The sequence below is a fragment of the Euprymna scolopes genome, chromosome 46 (assembly GCF_053919585.1).
Source record: "Euprymna scolopes isolate OS-2025 chromosome 46, ASM5391958v1, whole genome shotgun sequence".
Lineage (NCBI taxonomy): Eukaryota > Metazoa > Mollusca > Cephalopoda > Sepiida > Sepiolidae > Euprymna > Euprymna scolopes.
Window position 1 is genome coordinate 37,504,725 of NC_136527.1, and position 22,847 is coordinate 37,527,571.

At 30.3% G+C, this 22,847-nt stretch overlaps 1 long non-coding RNA gene across 1 annotated transcript; it reads right to left on the reverse strand.

Moving 5' to 3' along the window:
- Positions 1–1,155: 1,155 nt before the first annotated feature.
- Positions 1,156–11,436, reverse strand: LOC145270635 (uncharacterized). Its single transcript, XR_013865481.1, has 2 exons — positions 11,326–11,436; positions 1,156–2,231 (listed from the first exon to the last, which is right to left on the reverse strand). It is a non-coding gene; the product is annotated as an uncharacterized LOC145270635 (long non-coding RNA).
- Positions 11,437–22,847: the final 11,411 nt, after the last annotated feature.

Here is a 22,847-nt window from a genome sequence, read left to right on the forward strand (position 1 = left end):
CATCAGACAACAAAATAATTTTCATAACCGAGTGTCGAATTTACCTGATAAATTTAGTGTATATATTTTAGTTAGACAACAAAATAATTTGGGGTTCAGAAACCACAATATAGACACTATGTACATTAGTAATAACAACACGTATACATACGTGTACATGAACCTTCCATCACAAGTACATATCTCTGTATGGTGATATGGTACACAACTATATAACATACAGTATTTTGGTAACCAGTTTTGATATGTACAGATCATTCTTCCATCTCTATACAACAAATCTTGTTTGTCTCTTTTTTTAATTATTTTGCTTAAGCTTGTAATGGCGCATCCTAAGAACAAAATGAACCCAGATCGATGAGCAGTGAAGATATGTCGAAGATGCAGGACACACACACACAATCACAGAACATAAAACGAGTATATACACAGCAAAATAACTTGGAGTTCAGAAAGTGAAGAACCACTATATAGACAATATTTTGGTACCCAGTTTTGATATGTCAAGATCAATCTGTTTAAGCTGGTAATGGCGCATCCTACTAGATGCCAAGCATTCAACCTTTATCTCATACAGTTCAACTGAGCAATCATTTGAAGATTCTAACCGTCTCTTCTTGTGGAATAGTTTTAATCTATCTTGCACTTGGTTCACAAGATATATTTGCCAGGTACTTTTTTTCATTTTCTTTATTTGAAGATTTTAATGCTGGGTATGGGGCAGCCAAATAAGCTGACAACCTTCCCCTGCTTTTCTTCTCCTGTGTTTTCATATAAAGTTGACTTCCATGCAAAATAGAACACACTTCACAATGTGTTTCCATATGATGCAACCAATCTGACTTCGATACAAAATAACCACCATACTTCACAAGAATGTTGTTTCTCTGCCACATGTCTTTTGACAAAAAACTTCACACGCAAAAGAAGAACCACATACTCAACAATACTGAGGTATGTCTCTGTTTTAATTTTCTTATAACTTTGGTTTTGCTGGGATAGGCAATAAACCATATTACAAACCATGTGCAACAAATTTAATTACTCCAACCGAGAGATCTTTTAAAGATACTAACCATCCCTTCAAGTGCAATTCTTTGTATTTCTCTTGCATTTGATTCACCGGGTATATTCACCAGAGAGTTTTTGAAATTATTTTTCATTAACGCGGTTGCTCCTATAATAACTGGTATGATTGATACCTTCTAAAGATTCCAGTTTCTTTTCACGTTGTAAATAAGTCCTTGGTATTTTATTTTCCCCTTTCTACTCTGATAAGGCCAGCATCATTAGCAACGTCTCATATGTATTTTCATATGACGCAACAAAATTGACTTCCATGCAAAAGTAGAACCGCATACTCCACAAGAAAGTGGTTTTTCTCCCGTATGTGTTTTCATATGATGCAACAAATTTGACTTCCATGCAAAAGAAGAACCACATACTTCACAAGAATGTGGTTTCTCCCCTGTATGTGTTGGCATATGGCTCAACAAATTTGACTTTCTTGCAAAAGAAGAACCACATACTTCACAAAAATATGGTTTCTCTCCCGTATGTGTTCTCATGTGACTCAACAAATTTGTCTTCCATGCAAAACAAGAACCACATACTTCACAAGAATGTGGTTTCTCTCCTGTGTGTGTTTTAATATGCTTAAACAAAGTTGACTTTAGTGCAAAAGCAGAACCACACACTTCACAAGAATGTGGTTTCTCTCCTGTATGCATTTTCATATGAGTCAACAAATTTGACTTCCGTGCAAAAGAAGAACCACATACTTCACAAGAATGTGGTTTGTCTCCCGTATGTGTTGTCATATGACGCAACAAAGTTGCCTTCTGTGCAAAAGCAGAACCACACACTTCACATGAATGTGGTTTCTCTCCCGTATGTATTTTCATATGAGTCAACAAATGTGACTTCCGTGCAAAAGAAGAACCACATACTTCACAAGAATGTGGTTTCTCTCCTGTATGCATTTGAATATGACGCAACAAATTTGACTTCCGTAGAAAAGAAGAACCACATTCTTCACAAGAATGTGGTTTGGCGGTCATTTTTGCTTGCATTATTCCAGAAAATGTATATGCAATGAGGTGTGTGATGATAGGCGCGCTAATTAGAATTTTAGAAAATTTATATGAAGAAATTATTTAAAACCTTTTTAAAATCACCAATGGAGAAAGTGTTTTTATCCATAAACAAATTTCTTTTCATTTTTGCAAATTCTAGAAAGATAAAAAAAATTGAAAATATACATTTCATGTTGTAAAATTGTATTAAAAATATCCAAAACATCTATTATTAATGCAATTAAAAAATGACTATAGTTTTATTCAATACTGACTTGTTAACAAAAATAATGTTTTTCTATTTTTAAGTATTTTACTAAAAACAATTACATTTTTCCTTCATTTTGGAGATTAATTATTATTTGGATTATTCAGAACAATGTTCTCATCTTAGGTGTTATTATCACAACGTTTCTATGTTTTATCCAATCTTATGCAGGTTTATTTTGTCGAACTTGGGAACCTTTCTCTTGAACTTTGGGAACCTTTCTCTTGAACTCAAGAATCTGTATGTAATTCTGAATGGAACACTTTATTTAGTACATGTGATTAGCATGTTCTTGTGTTATTAGCAGACAACCCTAGTATTTTGAATTTTGGAATTATTTTATTTCAAGACGTTATCACTATTCATTACTACATATTTTATATGTATGTATATATATATATATATATATATATATATATATATATATATATATATATATATGATATATATGATGTTTAGACAGTTATTACGACTTATTACTATAAGTACATATATGTTATTTATTATTTATAATGGTTCTTATATCGTATTAAATACTGTACTAGTATATATTTGAAAAGTATGTGTATTTATTTATATATATATATTTGAAAATATGTGTATATATTTGAAAAGTATGTATTTGTGTATATACATATTTGAAAAGTATGTATATCTGTGTTTTTAAAAACAAACTAAAATCTAAAACTTAATGTGATCGAAAATGGCTTCTTTTTACACACATTATACCAATATATTCATATTTTTTTACCAATGAGAATTATAAAGTGTTCAGACATTATGTTGAACAAAGATGGCAACAGTAAATCAAATCGGTGAAGAAACAATGCAGTCAATATGGTCCCGATCTCGAGTGTTAAGTAATTCTAAATAACAAAGATGGCGGCAAAGAATCAATACAGCCACGATTCAATCATTTCAAGACAGAGATTGACTGAATTTAATCCAAACTTCGACATTTTTATAATAAAGTCAGATAGCTACTGATTGGTTTATTTTTCCTAACCACATGAGTAAGATCGCCGGAATCACTGGTGTCATACCCCCATTAGACATCAAAAACATTTTAACACTCTTTTTTGATGATTAATGAAAAAGTCCTTTCAGATTCAGTTTGCTTGGATAGTGTGAAAGTGTGGCAAAATATTTTTTCATCCATTTAATGCATTTTTAACTTGTATTGAGCGGCAAATTGCAATGAAATTCTAATTATCGTTAAATTTGTCGTTGGTGAGAATGGGGCAAAATACTTGACTCTCGAAATTTGTGAAAAACCTCTTGCAACAAATTTTGATTTAAAAGTTTCACTGCTGGAAGCGATGATTTTATTTTGAGAAAACCCAGCGAAAAGAACTTATATTCTTATCCTTTGGTTTTGCTACTATTTCATATGTATAATTTTCAGATAAAACTTTCAATGCGGATTTCATACATTTTTTCCATTCTTGGTGATTTTCTTAATCGCCTAATTATAACTTTTTGATGCGCTTTTCAACGAGTAACAGTAATCCACTGCATAGTCTTGTATCTTTTCAATTTATAAGAAGTCTGCTCCCTTTCGATCCATTATTGGGTATCGCCATGTCTGGTTAATCTTTACTGCAGTTGTCATCATTATTAATATTTTCGTTGTGATCGATGAAAATATGTAATATGTAATATTTCCTCACGCGTTTTTCCACTGGTTCGTATTTTTTAAAATTAAATGTATCATTAAATATTACACATCTGACGTTTTATGAACTTATATTAATGAGAATTAAAATTTTTTAAGTTTTATTGCAATTTTCCGTTCAATACAATTTAAAAATACATCAAATGGATGAAACAAATGCTTATTTAAATGTTCCGATTGACTGTGAGATTTATATTTACCCTCCCAAGAAGGATTTAAAATGAAATATAAAAATTTAGTATGGAAACTGAATAGATCACTGTACGGTATAAAACAACACACTCACAATTGAAATTTAACACTCCATAATTATGTAAGAGAACAAAATTTCAGGCAGTGTCCCATAGACGTGTGCTTGTATACCAAAAATATAGGCAATAAATTGTTGATTTTGTTCTTTTTGGTTGACGATATATTACAACACTTTTGTGACAACACTTTAAAAGATGTTAAAAGTAAATTAAAAAAATTAAAATAGCCGGTCTTGGACAATTGTCATGATTCCTTGGTATGAAGTTTACCAGTGAAAATGAAACTATAACAATGAACCAATCATGGTACATTGAAAAAATCCTGCTGAAGTTTAGAATGTGAGATTGCAAACCACTTATAACTCCCATTGAAATTGATATATGAATATAGAGAAAGAACCAAATTAACAGACGATCGATTATACAGAGAAATTACTGGAAATCTTATTTATTTGATGACGGCTACTAGGCCTGATATATGTTCCACTGTAACAAAGCTATCCAAAACTTATCCAAAACCGACAACTAAGAACATAACTCATACAAAACAAGTCCTTCATTATCTAAAAGGAACCAAGGAACAATCGTTGTTATTAATACTCAACACTTGAGATCATGACTGCATTGATTCTTCACAGATTTGATTTACTACCGCCATCTTTGTTCAACACAATGTTTCAACACTTAACAGTAGTAAAAGATTTTGCATAGATTTTAGGGCTTTAAATAAAATCATGAAGAAGTATGCCTGAGTGTTACCAGTCATTGATGATATATTAGCCTCACTTGGCTCGGATAAATACTTGCTAAACTGAGTTCTGAAGTCAATGTACAGTCAGGGTAAATTAAATAAGAACAATAAAGTGGAAACTTCGTTCACCTGCAACTGGGGTTTCTTTCACTTTAATGTGATACTGTTTGAACTTGCAAACGCCTCTAGGATCTTCCAGGAATGAATGTCAATAGTTCTACAGGGACAGAAATATTATGCATTACCATATTTGGATGATTTTTTAATATTATAAGATACTATGGAAAGTCACTTAGATCACATAGATAGGGTACTACTAGCCAGTCTACATGAATACAACAAGTCAGGTTGAAAGCTATTCAGTGTGAGGTTTTAGAAATAAAGTATCAGGATTTCAAATAAAATAATAATAAAAAAGGCAGAACCCGTGGTGCATCTGTTGTTGGATGACATTTGTCTCAGATTTAGGCACCACCCCAGCTGTTAATAGATAATGGCCAGAAAATATTAACAAAGTCATGAAGAAGGTATTGGAGAACCTCAACATACATCATGTGACCATTTTATCACCACACAAAGAAAGAAGTGGAAAGATTTCATAGGATGATGCATGACAGTTAAGCAAAAAACATCAGGAACAATGAGTTGTCATGGGATTTATAGATAAACCAAATGTTGGCAGCTGTCAGATTCCATGTGAGTGAAACGACAAAATTATCACCATACTACTTGCTCTACAAGAGAGACGTGATCCTGCCATTAGATAATATATTAATGCCTTGTAGAGAGTACTATGGCGATGAGCAACAGGAGAACGCTCTAAAAGAGATGCATCGATCTTTTACTTTGATAAGGGATAAAATTCAGGAAGTTAGGAAAAAACTGATAGAGAACAAGAATAAGAAAATAAAGTCAGTAGATTTTAAGATTGGAGATCTGTTTTTTTTATAAGAACCACCAGAAGGCGCATGTGGAACATCTGTGGGCAACGTTGATTGAGGAAAGTCCAATGAGTTGGATAGTGATTGAGCCACAGAACAAGCTGATATCTCAATATGGAGAAGTCAACATCAACAGGAAAAGCGGTTAATGGATCGTAGAGTCATGACATATAGAACGATATCGAAAATTATCCACTGCATCATCGTTTGCAGATGTCAAAGACAGTAATAGGATCCATTTGAAACAGCCTAGAGTTGGTTCAGAGTTTGGAAGTAGAGAAGAGGAAGCAGTGAGAGGGAATTCTTTAGGTTGGGTAAGATCTATATTCTGTTTTAAAAATATATTCCTTTCTTGGGTGTTCATTTTATATGTGACACTTTGGAAGATGATTTCGGTTAACCATTTTGACAGAGTATGCGAAGCGTTAGGAATGAGTTATGAAAGAAAAGATTATGAGAAAGACAAAAGAAATGAATTTTTTCTTGTTTACAAACTCGAACATCGAAGTCATCAAGTGTCAACTACCGATGTTAAGTTTAAATTATCAGATGGTATACACCATGCATCGTGTATTTCTATATTAAGATATTTGAAAAAAGAAAAAAGAAACTTATTCTTGGAAAGAAAAACATCAGTTAACAAGACAATAACGAGTTTTCAGAATATTAAGCAATGTAATTCCCTATGTTATGAATGGTTGCCACTACTGATAAGATAAAGAATTATTTAGCTTAATTTCCATATAACTATTTGTTTGTGGCAATTTTAAATGTGATATTCGTTTTCAGCATACCCTAAAACCTACAGAATTCGTCATGGTAAAGATGAATGTTAAGGTGGAAAGTAAGTAACAATTTACCAAAACGGCTTTCAGGCAGCCCCTCCCCCAAATATTACCGTGTGGCCAGAAAGTGGGTGCTTATTTTACATTAAATTTATATAGAAAAGTAATCGTAACTTTTTGAAAAAAATAATTTCCTCATGTGATAAAAACTTATTCCCTGCATATCTTTTGAAGTATTTATTCATTTTTAGCATCCTTGAAAACCTATAAAAGACGTTATTCTTAAGTAGACGTGTAAGTATCGAAAATAAAATAATAAATTAATGATAATAATTCACTGAGAAAATTGAAAAAAAGATGAAAGCAAAAGGCATTAAACTTTTTCTACTATTTTTAATTAAATTTTAAATGCTAACATTTCCCCAAAAGTTAACAATTGACATTTTTGTCTTGCACAAAAACGTATATAAATAGTTAAAAAAAAAAAAAAGGTTTTTGAAAGAATTAATTTATTTATTGTCTAAATAAGATTTAGGGTGATTTTCTATGAGAATATGCAACAATATTATCACATAAGTACCTGGATTTCAAATAATTCTACTTATTCATATAGGCAACCAGTTACTTCGTGTCGATTTGATACAATGTCTACATTTGTACTTGATAAAAAGCAAACTACGGAAGACCAAACAGGCCAAAAAAAAACTTATTTTTCAGTGACGAAAATGTCAATGTATTATTAACGCTGAGGCTGGCCAGTACCAAATGGGTGACCATTTGTATGAGTTTGGTTTTTATTGTGTATGTGTGTGGGGGTCAGGCAATTTAAACAATAAAAAAAATTATTTCAGCGCGTTTGTAGTCGAAACGCGGCAAAACGTTTTCAAACGGGATTGAAAAAATGATGATATTTTTAACACAAAAGCACAATATTCATCGATTATTTTGTATCGATTATTCAAAGCATTCCCTGTTTAATAATGTTTATTCAGCTTGCTAAAAAGAATTGTTAATTTATTTATTAAAGATTTTAAAATGCCTTTTTTCGTATATTAAAAAAGTATTTTTTTGTTTTGCTTAACTTTAATTATTTTACTTAATATATTCACTGAAAGCGGAATAATTAAACACAATCGAATTTCTGATATTCAGACGTCAAAATAAGGTATGCAAACAAGTTTTTTTAAATCTATAATCCTATCCCTTACAACAAGACAGTATGTTTTGTTCAGTTTCAGATGATTATTTTTCGCATATTTGGAACCCCCTCAAAACAAGGGGGGTTGTAAGCAAAATATATATATATATATAAATATCGTTTATGAAAAATAAGTACCCTGTTATAAAGATCATTCTTCTCTTAAAAATACCCTGAAAATGTCGTATTGATTGGATAATTAGCTGATTTTAGTAGATTTTTAAAAAGACGGTTCGTCAAAAAGTACTTACCTGCCCCCCTCAGTTTGAGCGGTGCTTATTCTAAAGAATATTTGTAATTTTGAAAGATTTTAGACATTGACTTTTTTTGTGTTTAAGTCATTAGTGAAACAAAATCTGATTTTTTTTAACTTGTGAAATCGTTAAAAACAACATTTATAAAATTATTATATTTTTTTTATTTTTAAGTCAATACTGAAAACACAAACAATCTACAGCGAAAACTTTTCCCCGATAAATCAACATTTTCATTATGATTATTCGCTTTTTTTTTCTGATTTCATGTTTCAATAAAGACAAAAGGACATTAAAGAACAAAAATCAAGAAAAATGTTATCAATTTTGTACGTGAAAGGCACCGCCAAAAATGGCCGAAAAATCAAGTTGTTGTTGTTTTTTAAAACGAAATTACATTTATTAAAATCATTATTTCTGAGTAACTTTTTTTCCAGAAAGATAAAACCCTGAATTTTATCATATAGAAAACAGAATAATGTAAAACCTTTTCTACTATTTTTAATTAAATTTTAAATTTTCCCAAAAAGTTAACAATTGACATTTTTTGTCTTGCACAAAAACCGTACATAAATATTTAAAAAAATAACAAAGTTTTTTGAAATAATTAATTTATTTATTTGTTGTCTAGGATGATTTTCTAAGAGAATATGCAAAAATATTATAATATAAGTACCTGGATTTCAAATAATTCCACTTATTCATATAGGCAACCAGTTATTTCGCGTCGATCTAGAGTCTAGATCGACACTGTTTACGTTTGCATTTGATAAAAAGCAAACTATGGAACAGGCCAAAAAACTTATTTTTCAGTGACGAAAATTTCAATGTATTATTAAGCTGAGGCTGGCCAGTACCAGATGGGTGACCATTTGTATGAGTTTGGTTTTTAATGTGTATGTGTGTGGGGGCCAGGCTCCCCAAAATGGGGGGGGGGCAATTTAAAGCAGAATAAAAAAATTATTTCAGTGCGTTTGGTCCACCGTAGTCGAAAGGTGGCAAACGTTTTCAAACGGGATCGAAAAAAAAAATGATGCTATTTTTAACACAAAGGGCACAATATCGATTTTTTTTGTATCGCTTCTTCAAAGCATGCCATGTTTAATAATGGTCATGCATTATTCGGCTCACTAAAAAAAATTGTTAATTTATTTATCAAAGATTTTAAAATGGCTTTTTTCGTATAAATATTTAAAAAAAAATTTTTTTTGTTTTGCTTAACATATTTTATTTTACTTAACATATTCACCGAATTTCACACTTCAAAACTCAAAAGCGGGATAATTAAACACAATCGAAGTTCTGATATTAAGACGTCAAAATAAGGTATGCAAACAATTTTTTTTTAATCTATAATTCTGTCCCTTACAACAACACAATATGCTGTGTTCAGTTTCAGATGATTATTTTAAGCATATTTGTTCCCACTTCAAAACAAGGGGGGGTTGTAAGCAATATATATATATATATATATATATATATATATATATATATATATATATATATATATATATATATAAAAATATCGTTTATGAAAAATAAATACACTGCTATAAAGTTGATACTTCTCTTTAAAATCGCTGAAAATTTCGTATTGATCGGATAATTACCTCATTTTTGGTAGATTTTTAAAAAGACGGTCCGGCAAAAAGTACTGACCTAGTGACCGACCTGCCCCCCTGGGATTATTCGCTTTTTCTTTCTTATTTCATGTTTCAATAAAGACAAAAGGATATTAAAGAACAAAAATCAAGAAAAATGTTATCAATTTTGTACGTAAAAATACATACAGAATTGGCCAACCACCACCACCAGTATCAGAATTTTTGTAGGAATTTTTGACACCCCTAACACGAAACTGCGAATACAATATAAAAATCTCGTAATTTCTCTGTTAAAAGTGGGTTATTTATTTTCTTTATGGATTATACTTCCAAAATAAACTATTACAGTTGTTTTAAAAGTAATAAAAATATTTTTATTTTTTTTTTAAAACAGTAATGAATTTTCCGAACTCAATATTTTTCAATTTTTAAACTCAATATTTTTAAATTTTTAAATTTTAAAAATCTATCAAAATTTTTCTATTGATTCTATTTTTACGATATTTTCAGGGTCAATGTGAAATTTTATGTTCTTTCCAATAAACCGAATATAATATTTTAGACAAACGTTTTTTTTAAATTCACGCCCCCCCATTTTCACGCCCCCCCATTTTCACGCCCCCCCCATTTTGAAATGTCTATTAAAAAGTAAATAATTAATTTATGTTTAATAGGTTTATATATCACAAATTGAAGAGAAAAGGTCAATAAATAATATATTCAAATTTAAAACAAAAAAAAAAATCAGTTTTTTAGAAATTTACCTGTAAAGTCCGAAGTTTAAAACCTTATTTTATAAGAACACATTTTTTCTTTTTGTCTTTTTTTTTTTTTAATGAAACCTTGGTCCTTGCTCCTTTAATTGAAAAAAAAATTAGGGCTTGAATTACATTTTTCGAGGAGTTATAAGCTTAGAAAGATAGGGGGTCGAATAATTTACGCCTCTCATTTTGAAATGTCTATTAAAAAGTAAATAATTAATTTATGTTTAATAGGTTTATATATCACAAATTGAAGAGAAAAGGTCAATAAATAATATATTCAAATTTAAAACAAAAAAAAAAATCAGTTTTTTAGAAATTTACCTGTAAAGTCCGAAGTTTAAAACCTTTTTAAAAAAAAAAAACACATTGTTTTGTTTTGTTTTGTTTTTTTAAATAAAACCTTGGTCCTTACTCCTTTAATTGAAAAAAAAAATTAGGGCTTGAATTACATTTTTCGAGGAGTTATAAGCTTGGAAAGATGGGGTGGAATTATTCACTATTTTCACGAAATTTCTGACACTGCTACACCACCACTGATAACATAAACAATTACGTATTGACCGTGTTTTAATGTAGTCATTATTAAAAATAACAACAAAAAAATAATAAAAATAATTAAAAACAAAACAAAACAAAAAAAATAATGTAGTCAGTATTGAAAACAAAATCTGATAAATTAGTGACCATTCGATAATAATCCGATGTAAAATAAATGAAAAAAAAAAAATACACATACGTGTGCCATGTAGTAATACTTACGTTTTTGTTTTATAATCTGCTTTCGATTAACTTTATCTGGTTTTATAAAGGAAACGATTTTTCAAATGGGATTGACTTTACAAGCTCAACTTAACATTCAAGATGACGAACGTAAGAGCAAGTTCGCAGAAAACAAAATTGAAGAGGAAAAATAAAAAGAAATCACTTCGAAATAGAGCCGATCTGTTGGTGAATATCACGGATGAATTATTATTTTATTTAACATTTTAATATTTACATGAGAGAGATCAGCTTACAAGTTTCATCTTTATTAATTCTCTAATTCGTTGCATGTGCAATTTAATGGCGGAAACTGATAGTGTTTAAAGCCGTATTTTCGTATTTTTATTTATTTATTTTTTTTAATATAGATTTCTGATTATTTCTTGATTGTGTTTAAAAGATTAATCTAAAGTAAAAAATAAATTATTTCTAAATAGAGCCGATCTATTGGTGAATATCACTGATAAAATTAGTTTTATTTTATTTAACATTTTAATATTTACATGAGAGAACAGATTACAAGTTTTATTTTTTTTATTAATGTGCAATTTAATGACGGAAACTGGTATTTTTTTTAAAAGCACCTTTTCGTATTTTTATTTATTTTTTATATAGATTTCCGAGTATTTCTTAAAAAAGGTTGGAAGAAACCGACAAATTCATTAAATTAAGAACGTAAATAAATTCCTTGTAAAACCCAAAAGTTCCTTGAAAAATAAATACTCTGTGACTATTTCAAAGATAATTAATAAAATAAAATATTTTTCATCTAAAAGTTGTATCAAGAAGCGGAACTTGATGTAACAACGAAAACATGAAATCCTATTATACGGAAACGAAACGAAACGAAACTTGTCCAGCTTTTTTTTTATTGCAGCAAAAATTAGTTTAAATTATTTTCTTCTTTTCACTTTCACTACAACAAAAAAAAAGTAGAAAAATATTTTACAATAAAAAAAGAATTAGGTGAATTCAAAATAATTAAAATAACAATTCACCGTTTTGGGGAGTTTTGTTACGAGAAGCCAACAAATAAAAAAAAATGTGACAAAGCAAGATAAATTACTCTTCTACCTACCTTGGATAAGTTATGTTTTTAATGTTTTTATTCGGTATGATAAATTACTCTTCTACCTACCTGGATAAGTTATGTATTTTAATGCTTTTATTAGGTTCGATAATTACTCTTCTACCTACCTTGGATAAGCTCTGTATTTTAATGCTTTTATTCGGTATGATAAGTTACTCTTCTACCTACCTGGATAAGTTTTGTGTTCTAATGTATTTTAATGCTTTTGTTGTGGGGCCGGTCGTCCAAGGACAATCGACCCAACAACCAACAAGGTAGACACAGGCAAAAAGTAAACAGCAGAAAAAAGCAAAGAAGGATGACAGACACAGGTTGTTTTGTTAAAGACGAGTGTTCGCCTTTTATTTGCAAAGGAAACGAAAAATTGAATGACCTGGATGATGGTCCCCAGAAAGGTCACACGTCACTAGAGGCTAAGGTCTGTATGTCTGGAACAGGTACTCTAGATGTAGCGTGGTTCAGGGTTGCTCGCTGGGTCTGGAACGATCGGCTGGACGTCAAGGCAAGCCAGAACGGATGGTGAACACTGAGAATGGAGGGGTCAGTGTTAAGGAACGTACGACATTGAGAACGGAGGAATCAGTGTTAAGGAAGGGACGACACTGAGAACGAAGGGTCAGTGTTAAGGAGTGGACGGTCGGTAGGGAGCCAGATGCGAGCGACTTTGCAGGCTGGATGAGCGAGGTGCAGGAAAAAGCTGGAGGAGGAAGCTGGGCCCTGGGGGCACCAAGGACTGGAAAGTTGCTGGAAGTGCTGGAGCGAGCTGGGTGCGCTAGAGACTGGAGTTTCCCGGTATTTATTTGCTTCCCCACTGAGCAAATTAGGCACAAGGCCGTTTTTTAATGTGAGGAGTGATGGGGAAATGAGGACCAACTCCCCGGGGAGTAGGGGAGCTGGATAGTGACAATTCATATGAAGGGTTGGTATTTATTTGCTCCCCCACTGAGCAAATTAGGCACAAGGCCGTTTTTTAATGTGAGGAGGGAAGGGGAAATGGGGACCAACTCCCCGGGGAATAGGGGAGCTGGATAGTGACAATTGGTATGAAGGGTTGCCCCTACATTGACCAAGGTCTTGTATGTGGAGTTTCCCCCAAATATGGGTATTTATTTGCTCCCCCACCGAGCAAATTAGGCACAAGGCCTATTTTTAAAGTGAGGAGTGAATGGGAAATGGGGACCAACTCTACGGGGACTAGGGGAGCTGGATAGTGACAATTGGTATGAAGGGTTGCCCCTATATTGACCAAGGAGTATTTATTTGCTCCCCCACTGAGCAAATTAGGTACAAGGCCGATTTTTAAAGTGAGGAGTGAAGGGGAAATGGGGACCAACTCTACGGGGAGTAGGAGAGCTGGATAGTGACAATTGGTGTGAAGGGTTGCCCCTATATTGACCAAGGTCTTATATGTGGGGTTTTCCCCACATATGGTCTTTGTTTGAACTTTAGTGTCAAGTCATTTGGCCAGCGTTATGTTAGTTACGTCAGTCCCAATGAAACAAACAAACGACTCTAATTAATTGTAGAACGAAATTTATGCAATCAAAAGTAAATTGTGATTGTTGATTGTTGATTCCATTTAAATTAATTTCGTCTAAAGGGTAAAAAGTCAATTGCCTTTTTTATTGGTGTTTTGTTGATATATGTTAATTTTTATTTTTATTTCGGACTATTAGTCTCATCTTTATTAGTTGTTGTTTGTTTGTTTTTATTGGTTCACAACGTTTCGGCCAACTTCCTCTGGACTTCGTCAGGTGGCAACCACGACGGATAGGAACTTCGAATCTCCTAACTGCATTCTCAGCCATCACTGCCATCCGCAGTTGTCGTCGTCTCACCACATCTTTGACCAATTACCTCTGGCACGCTTTGGGTGGGATTGAAACCGCTATCTTCAGACAATGTTCATCTGGAACCGTAGAGATTCAACGTCTCTATCAACTGCGCCACGGGCCCCGAAGGGCTGTTTGTTTTTATTGGTTCACAACGTTTCGGCCAACTTCCTCTGGCCTTCGTCAGGTTGCAACCGCGACGGATAGGAACTTCGAATCTCCTAACTGCATTCTCAGCCATCACTGCCATCCGCAGTTGTCGTCGTCTCACCACATCTTTGACCAATTACCTCTGGCACGCTTTGGGTGGGATTGAAACCGCTATCTTCAGACAATGTTCATCTGGAACCGTAGAGATTCAACGTCTCTATCAACTGCGCCACGGGCCCCGAAGGGCTGTTTTTATTGGTTCACAAAAAGGCCAGAGGAAGTTGGCCGAAACGTTGTGAACCAATAAAAACAAACAAACAACAACTAATAAAGATGAGACTAATAGTCCGAAATAAAAATAAAAATTAACATAAAAAATGCTCATCTCAAAATAAAAAATTCCAATTAAGGAATAATATATATATATTGTTGATATATGTTCATGCGTTTTACTCGTGCTTAGCCGAATGTTTCATTCATGTTTAGCTGAACGTTTCACTCGTTTTTAGTCAAAGGTTTTACTCATGTTTAGCAGGTAAGGGAAGGAGCGGGGGTGAAGAAAGAAAGAAGAAAAAATGGAGGCGGTGATTTTGAAACTGCGACACTTTTATTCGGTACAAAAATCGCTTATGGCCACCGTGTTACATTTCATGAAACATGCGGAAAAGTATCTTTCCAGTAGCGTGAAAATTTTATTTTATCCATTATAAGGCCTCGATAGTTCGAACTGAGTTTTCTCCTTTAATCAAGACATTAAAGAATGAAAGTATTGAAAAAAGTTTAAATTGTGAGTATCCATTCTGGAATGAAGTTCTCCGGGGGAAAAGAATTCTCTTAATTTCATCAAGTAGTTTTTTTTTGTTTTTTTTTTACAGCGACAAAACAATTTGTCATAATACAGAGTAAAAGGTTCGATTTTTAGGAAGCTAAGCTAGTATTAAAGATGGGGAGGGAGTGTCGGCACTTTAAATTGAGTCATCTCCCCATGGCGTTTCTAAAATTCAAACAAAACATTCAAAGATGTCTACCTTCAACATGCTGTCGTAAAAACGCGTTTTTTTTTCCGCAGTAAAAAAAAAAAAAAAAAAAAAAACTACTTGATCAAATCAAGTGAATTTTTTCGGAGATCTTCAGTCCAAAACGGATACGTACAATATAACCTTATTTAAATTTAAAGATGTCTATCTTCAACGTGCTGTCATAAGAACATGTTTTTTAATGTCTTGATTAAATTGTACAAGTACCGATGGTCGTTTTCAGCACACTCGAAAACCTATAGAAAACAAGTTTTTTTAAGTAGGTTTCGTGTTGGTCTATCAGGTCACAATTACCAAATACCTCCCTAAAATAAATTACCAGATCCCCTCTCCCCCAAAATGTGGCCATAAAGTGGGTGCTCCTTGTACGTTAAATGAATATAAAAAAATGACCCGCCACTTTTTCAAACTATAATTTCTTCATACCTTAGAAACTATTTGTTTCCTGGAATTCTACACGTTATTTTCGTTTTCAGTGCAACCAAAAACATTAAATGCAAATTTTAAATGAGTTTTTTAGGGTGGAAGGTACTGCACCATTTCAATATTTATTTATTTATTCTCATTGACTTATTATTGAAATGAAACCAAACAGTTTTATTTGTTTTTTTTTTATTTTGGTGGACCCCCGAAACCAATAAATGGCGCTGTCTTTGCTCCCCTACAAATGAAGATACAGAAAAAATAATTAAAAAAAAAACGGAAGAAGTTTCTTTTCGTTTACGAAGAAACCTGTCATTATTACCTGATACAAAATACCCTTGAAAAATAAATACTAGTTTTCTGGGACTATTTCAAATATAATTAGTAAAATAAAGGGTAATATTGACAGGTTTCTTACCGGCATACACAACGAAAAGTAACTCGTCTCTAAGTTGTATCAAGAAACGGAACTTCATGTAAGAATGAAAACAACGAAACGAAACTTCTTCCGTATTTTTTTTTCATTACTGCATTACTGCAATACTTATTTTTAGGTAAGGAGAAGAGTAACTTATCTTGCTTTGTCATTTGGGGGGGGGGCTTCTCTCAACAGAACTCTCCAAAACGGTGAATTTTTATATTTTAGTTATTTTGATGTTTTTTTACAAAGGAGTCACCACGTATCAAGACCCGGAAGCCATTCGAGGATAAAGGTTAATGAGAGCACAGTCCACAGTGATCAAGGAGAACATGTCGTCGTAGTCATCATTATTAGTGGAAATTTTGATTACTTAAGGGAATGGCTCATCAAGAATTTGTTCATATTGGACTTGAAGACAACCTTACTGTAGTCAGTTGGAAAGCAGGAAAACGGAACAGAGTTTCTAAGAAAGAAGCTTTATTCATGGAATGTACGTCTAGGTTTAGACACAAGGCTGGAGTTTAGGCGGGAAAATAATCTCGAACCCTCTATCGCGCAAAAGGAACTAAATTCCTGTAGTCACCGTTACGTTACCATGGAAACAATGTAACATTTTTAAAAATAATTTTAAGCAATGAATACCTTTTTTTAATGATTAAGTAATAATAATAATAATAATAACAACGATAATAATAATAATAATAATAATAATAATAATAATAATATAATAATAATAATAATAATAACAGTAATAATAATAATAATAATAATAATAATAACGATATTAATAATAATAACAGTAACAATAATAATGATATTAATAATAATAACGATAATAATAACAACAATAATAACAGTAATAATAGCAATAATAATAATAATGGCAATAATAATAATAATAATAATAATAATAATAATAATAATAATAATAATAATAATAATAAATAGAAATATTAAATTATCCGAAATTATTAAAGAAAAATGTTTTAAATATGAATAGAACTTTTTATAATTTTAAACTATGAAAACCTTTTTTAACTTTAAGTTTAAACAATTTAAATAGACCTTTTTTTAATTTTTATATTTCTTTCAAAATTATAAAAAAAAATTTATTTCTGCTGTGTGAAATTAAAATTGAAAAAAGTTTACATTGTTTAAAATTACAACATAATAAATTTATATTTATATTCATAGAATTACAACATAATATATTTATATTTATATTCATAAAATTACCTATTTGCAGAAAATTTAAATGCAATATTCGTTTTCCGAAAACCTTTACCCAAAAACCTTTAAAAGTCGTAATTTTAAAGGAAAATGCTAAGATGGAATCAATCAAATCAATTATTTTTACAAAATATCGATTTAATTAAATATGAAATGTAAATTATCAATCAAATAAATTTTTTTAAAATATTCATTTTCAGAAAAATTAATTGTAAATTAGAAATCTAATCATTTTTGTTTTAAATATTTATTTTAGGAAAAATAAATGTAAATAATCCATCAAATAATCTTATTTCAAAATATTTATTTTATGAATAATAAATGTAAATAAATAAAAACAATCCCCACGAATGAAAAATAAATTTAAAAAATTAATCAAATAAATTTTTTCAAAATATTGATTTTATAAAAATAACTGAAAATAATTAATCAAAATTTGTTTTTAAAATATTGATTTTGTGAAATAAATGTAAATAATCAGATCAATTTTTTTCAAAATATTTTAAATAAATATAAATAATCAATTTAAAAAAAATATTGATTTTAATAAAATAAATGTAAATAATTAATCAAATCATTTTTTTAAATATTAATTTTATGAAAAATTAATGTAGATAATTAATAACATTTTTAAAAGATTAAATGTTAATAAATCTTTTTTCAAAATATTTTTATTAAAAAAAAATAAAAATAATCAATCAAATCAATTATTTTCCAAAATATCGATTTTCATTAAAAAATAAATGTAAAAAATCAGTCAAATAATTTTTCTAAAAATATTGATTTTATTAAATATAAATGTAAATAATCAAATCAATTTTTTCTCAAAATATTGATTAAAAGTAAAATAAATGTAAATATTCAATCTAATAATTTTTTTATTGCAAACATTCATTTTATGAGAAATAAGCAATCAAATCACATTTTAAAAAATATGGATTTTATAAAAAATAAATGTATATAATCAATCAATTAATTTTTTCAAACTATTCATTTTATTAAATCAATTAATCAAATCATTTTTGATAAATATTGATTTTATGAAAAATAAATTTAATTAATCAAATCAATGCTTTTCCAAATATTGATTTTATGAAAAATAAATTTAATTAATCAAATCAATGCTTTTCCAAATATTGATTTTATGAAAAATAAATTTAATTAATGAAATCAATGCTTTTCAAAATATTGATTTTATGAAAGAAAAATATGTAAAAAAACAATCAAATAAACAGTGATTTAAAGAGAAATAAATGTATGTAATTAATCAAATCAATTTTTTCAAAATACATTTTCTGAAAAATAAGTGTAAATAATCAATTTTTTTTTTCAAAATATCGATTCTATGAAAAATAAACGTAAAAAGCAAATCGAATGAATGATTTAAAAATAATCAATCAATTTGTTTTTCAAAATATTGATTCTATGAAAAAAAAAACGTAAAAAGCAAATCAAATGAATGATTTTTAAAATTTTGTTTTCTTAAAAATAAATATAAATCCAATCAATTTTTTTCAAAATATTGATTTTTAGGAAAAATAAATGTAAATAAATAAAAACAATCCCCACGTGCGTGGTCCCGTCTTGTGCTGCATGTGAGATGACGCCACAAAAATAGGGAAGAAATGATGAATATAAGAATGTGAAGGGCCAACGTTGCCTTCACATTTTCGCCAAGTTTCAGAAAAAACTAATGGATGGAGCAAAAGTTATGGGGTAAAAAGTGCTATTTTGTGCAATTTGGGGGCATTTGTGACCTCTTTTCACTTTCTGGGAACGCCGTATCCCATTGACAACGGACAAACGATGAAGTTTTACGCCTTAAGACATGTATATTTTAATTCAGCACCATGGAAAACTACTAGCTAGGTATGCATATCAACTTCTTGATTAACATGAAAAAAGAACTCCCAAAAAGGTATGGTTTTTTAGCATTAAAAGCTCTAGAGGAATGCGAAGCAGAATTTTGCCAGGGTCCCCCATACTGAATTTATATTCAGAACAATAGCCTCTACATTTTGGCCAAGTTTCAGAAAAATCTAATGGATGGATCAAACGCTATGGAACAAAAAGTGCCATTTTTTGGCAATTTTGGAGCAGTTTTTTTACCTCTTTTGAGCCCCTGTGTAAATGGATAACGGTTCAGTTTCAGACTTTAATATATATTGTATATTTGAGTTTACCACGGTGAAAAAAACACTATATAGTCAGGCATATCAAGTTTTTGTCGAGAAATATAAAAAAGAGCCACAAAAGTACTTTAGTACTGAAGGTCCACAAGGACACGAACCTTTGATTTATATTAAGAACTATCGGCTCCACATTTTCAAAAAAATCTAATGGATGGATCAAAAGTTATGGGGCCAAATGTGTCATTTTTTATTATTTAGGGGCATTTTTAACCTCTTTTAAACTCCTGGATGCACAATGGAAATTTTTGAAAAAATTGTTTTTTACTGTGCACATCTATTTAATGAAATACAATTTGTGGCAAAATTCCAGGAAAAACTAATGGACGGCTATCTGGAAATAGTCTGGACTAACGGACGCACAGAATCGTGAAATTGCATATAATCAATGAAATCATTTTTTTTAATATTGATTTTATAAAAAATTAATGTAAATAATTATTTTTGTCAAAAATATTGATTTTATGAAAAAAATGGATGTAAATAATTATTTTTTGGAAAAATATTGATTTTATCAAAAATAAATGTAAATAATTATTTTTTTCAAAAATGTTGATTTTATGAAAAATAAATGTAAATAATTATTTTTTGAAAAATATTGATTTTATCAAAAATAAATGTAAATAATTATTTTTTTCAAAAATATTGATTTTATGAAAAAGTAAATGTAAATAATTATTTTTTTTTAAAATTGATTTTTATGAAAAATAAATGTAAACAATTAATCAAATCATTATTCTCCGAAAAAAATGAATAGGTTGTTGATTCACAGTATTTGCAGAGTTGGAGTGCCGGGGAGCTCAGCAAATTTATGATTGGAAAGTCTGCAATCTACTGGATTTGAAGACTTAAAAAAACAATCTGATTGGGTTTTGTTCAGATGGAGCAAGTGTGATGCTTAGGCGGAATTCAGGAGTAGGTACTAGACTTAAAAATGATTTCGCTGGAATTGTCATCTGGCATTGTTTGAATCATCGTTTGCAACTTGTTTTGGATGACTCTGTGAATGACATAAAGCAAGTCAATCATTTCAAAATATTTATGGATAAGATCTGCAGTATTTTTCACCAGTCCAACAAAAACACAATGGAACTCTTCATTTCTGAGGGCAGAGGGCAACACATTTTGAAGATAGGTAGGATTTAGGGACAACCATGGGTCTCTTGTTGGTTAAGATCTGTACTTGCTGTGACGTGCTTAGCCTGCATTGTATATATACTTTTCCCCTAACCCTATATACTAAGGGATGGTTTCCCGCCTGTGCAACTAAACTTCTTGAGGGATATAGCTTTAATGATATTTTGCAAGAAATGTCATTACACAGTAATACTCTCAAAGCAAGAAGCATAACTTTGTTTCGAGAAGAAAACCTCATAAAAATATTTATCAAAGCATTGGAATTGCTGAAATATAATGTAGGTAAACCTGAAAAGCGAATTGATGGGAAAGAGTTGCTTCTGATGATTTCAAAGAACATTCAGTTCACTGGCAATAGACGATTTGTCTGCCTCGTCAAAAGCTACCGAAAGCAGTTGTAGATAACATGAAGAAAAAATCACTGTTGTTGAACATCTTAAAGTAACAAAGTGATGACGAAAATTTGATTGAGGAAAGCACTTGTAAAGTAGAAGAAATTCGAGTTCCCTGGATTGCAGTTGAACAACGACTTGGCAAACTCGGTCATATCTTGCATCATGAAATAAGTTTGAATAACTTCAGAGACTTTGTGGAAGATGTTTGGAGGAACTACCATAATTACCAAAACATTAATGCCAAAAAGTAAAAGTGTAGAAAGAGCAAAGAACATCACCAATAATATAGCAATAACCTTGGCAGAGGCAGAAACAAGTTTAGTCTTTATAGCATTACATGTTTTTCATCCATTTAGAGTCCCATCCCAATACAAACTGAACATAGTTTTCCAAAGTCCATTCCATTAATTTGGATATGTGTACATTCATTTTTTTCTCAAGTCTATTATAGTGAAATTACAAAACTGATGAAAATCTTCTGGAGTTTCATAAAATTCCATATGACTACACTAGATAAGATTGTATTAGGATTTATTTAATAAATATACTAATAATACTCCAGAGATCAAGATGAACATTATTTTTTTTCTTACAAATAAAACAATAAGAATGAAGTAAAATAAAATATTTATTTCTATATAAGATTCTCTTAAGTTTATATATATTTTATGCATGCATGTCTATATATTTTCATGTTTGTTTAATTTTACAAAATATTGAAAAAATAGATAAAAAAATTTTCTGGAGCAGTGTAACAGAACATGTGTGAGAAAATGAGCAGCAGCTGTAGGATCGCTGGCTTGTGAATATATTAGCAGCAGACCTTAAAGCATGTATACAAATCAACAAATATGCACGAGCTTGCATGACAAGAAAAGGAGAGAGAAAATACACTTTGTTATCAAGGCCAGAAGTGAAATGCAAGTTAGGAAAGATGGATGTGTTAAAATGAAGGTGAGAAATATTTTTCTGAATCAGCATTCCCACTATTTAGCAAATGTAGGTTTAGTGCAGAAACATTTTTTACTTTTAGGGGGCAGGAGTCAACAACCAACAAGGATATCACGGCAAGTAAGGAACAATAATTACCTCGTCTATAAAACAAAGAACTTGATCGCTTTAAGGTGAAAGCGCAAGTGAGAAAAAACATGCATATATGAAAATTACTTACATGCGCATATTATTCACAACTTTTAATAAAGAATTCTTACTGATTGAAAATAACTATTTAATCTTATAAAATTGTTGATGTAAACATGCTTTGTTATAAAATTTCGTTTTCTTCAATTTTTCATCATAAAACTCTGTTTGATTTCAATAAATGCTTACAAATTGGTGATCGTAATATGCATTAATGTTTAATTTATTTTCTTTATAATAAATATGCACATCACAATATATTCTTCTCCAACTAATCTAGCAATAGTTATTGTAAGAATATTCATAGGAAAAAAGAAACATTTTTAATGCTAAATTATGTGTACGTGGTAAAAATAAGCAATGCATAATAAAAGTATTTAATCCAAAATAAAATTAATAAAAATATCTATTCTAACATTTTGTTAAATTTATTTCACGTTTTCTCTCCTCAAACAAAATAAAAAGGTCAAGAAAT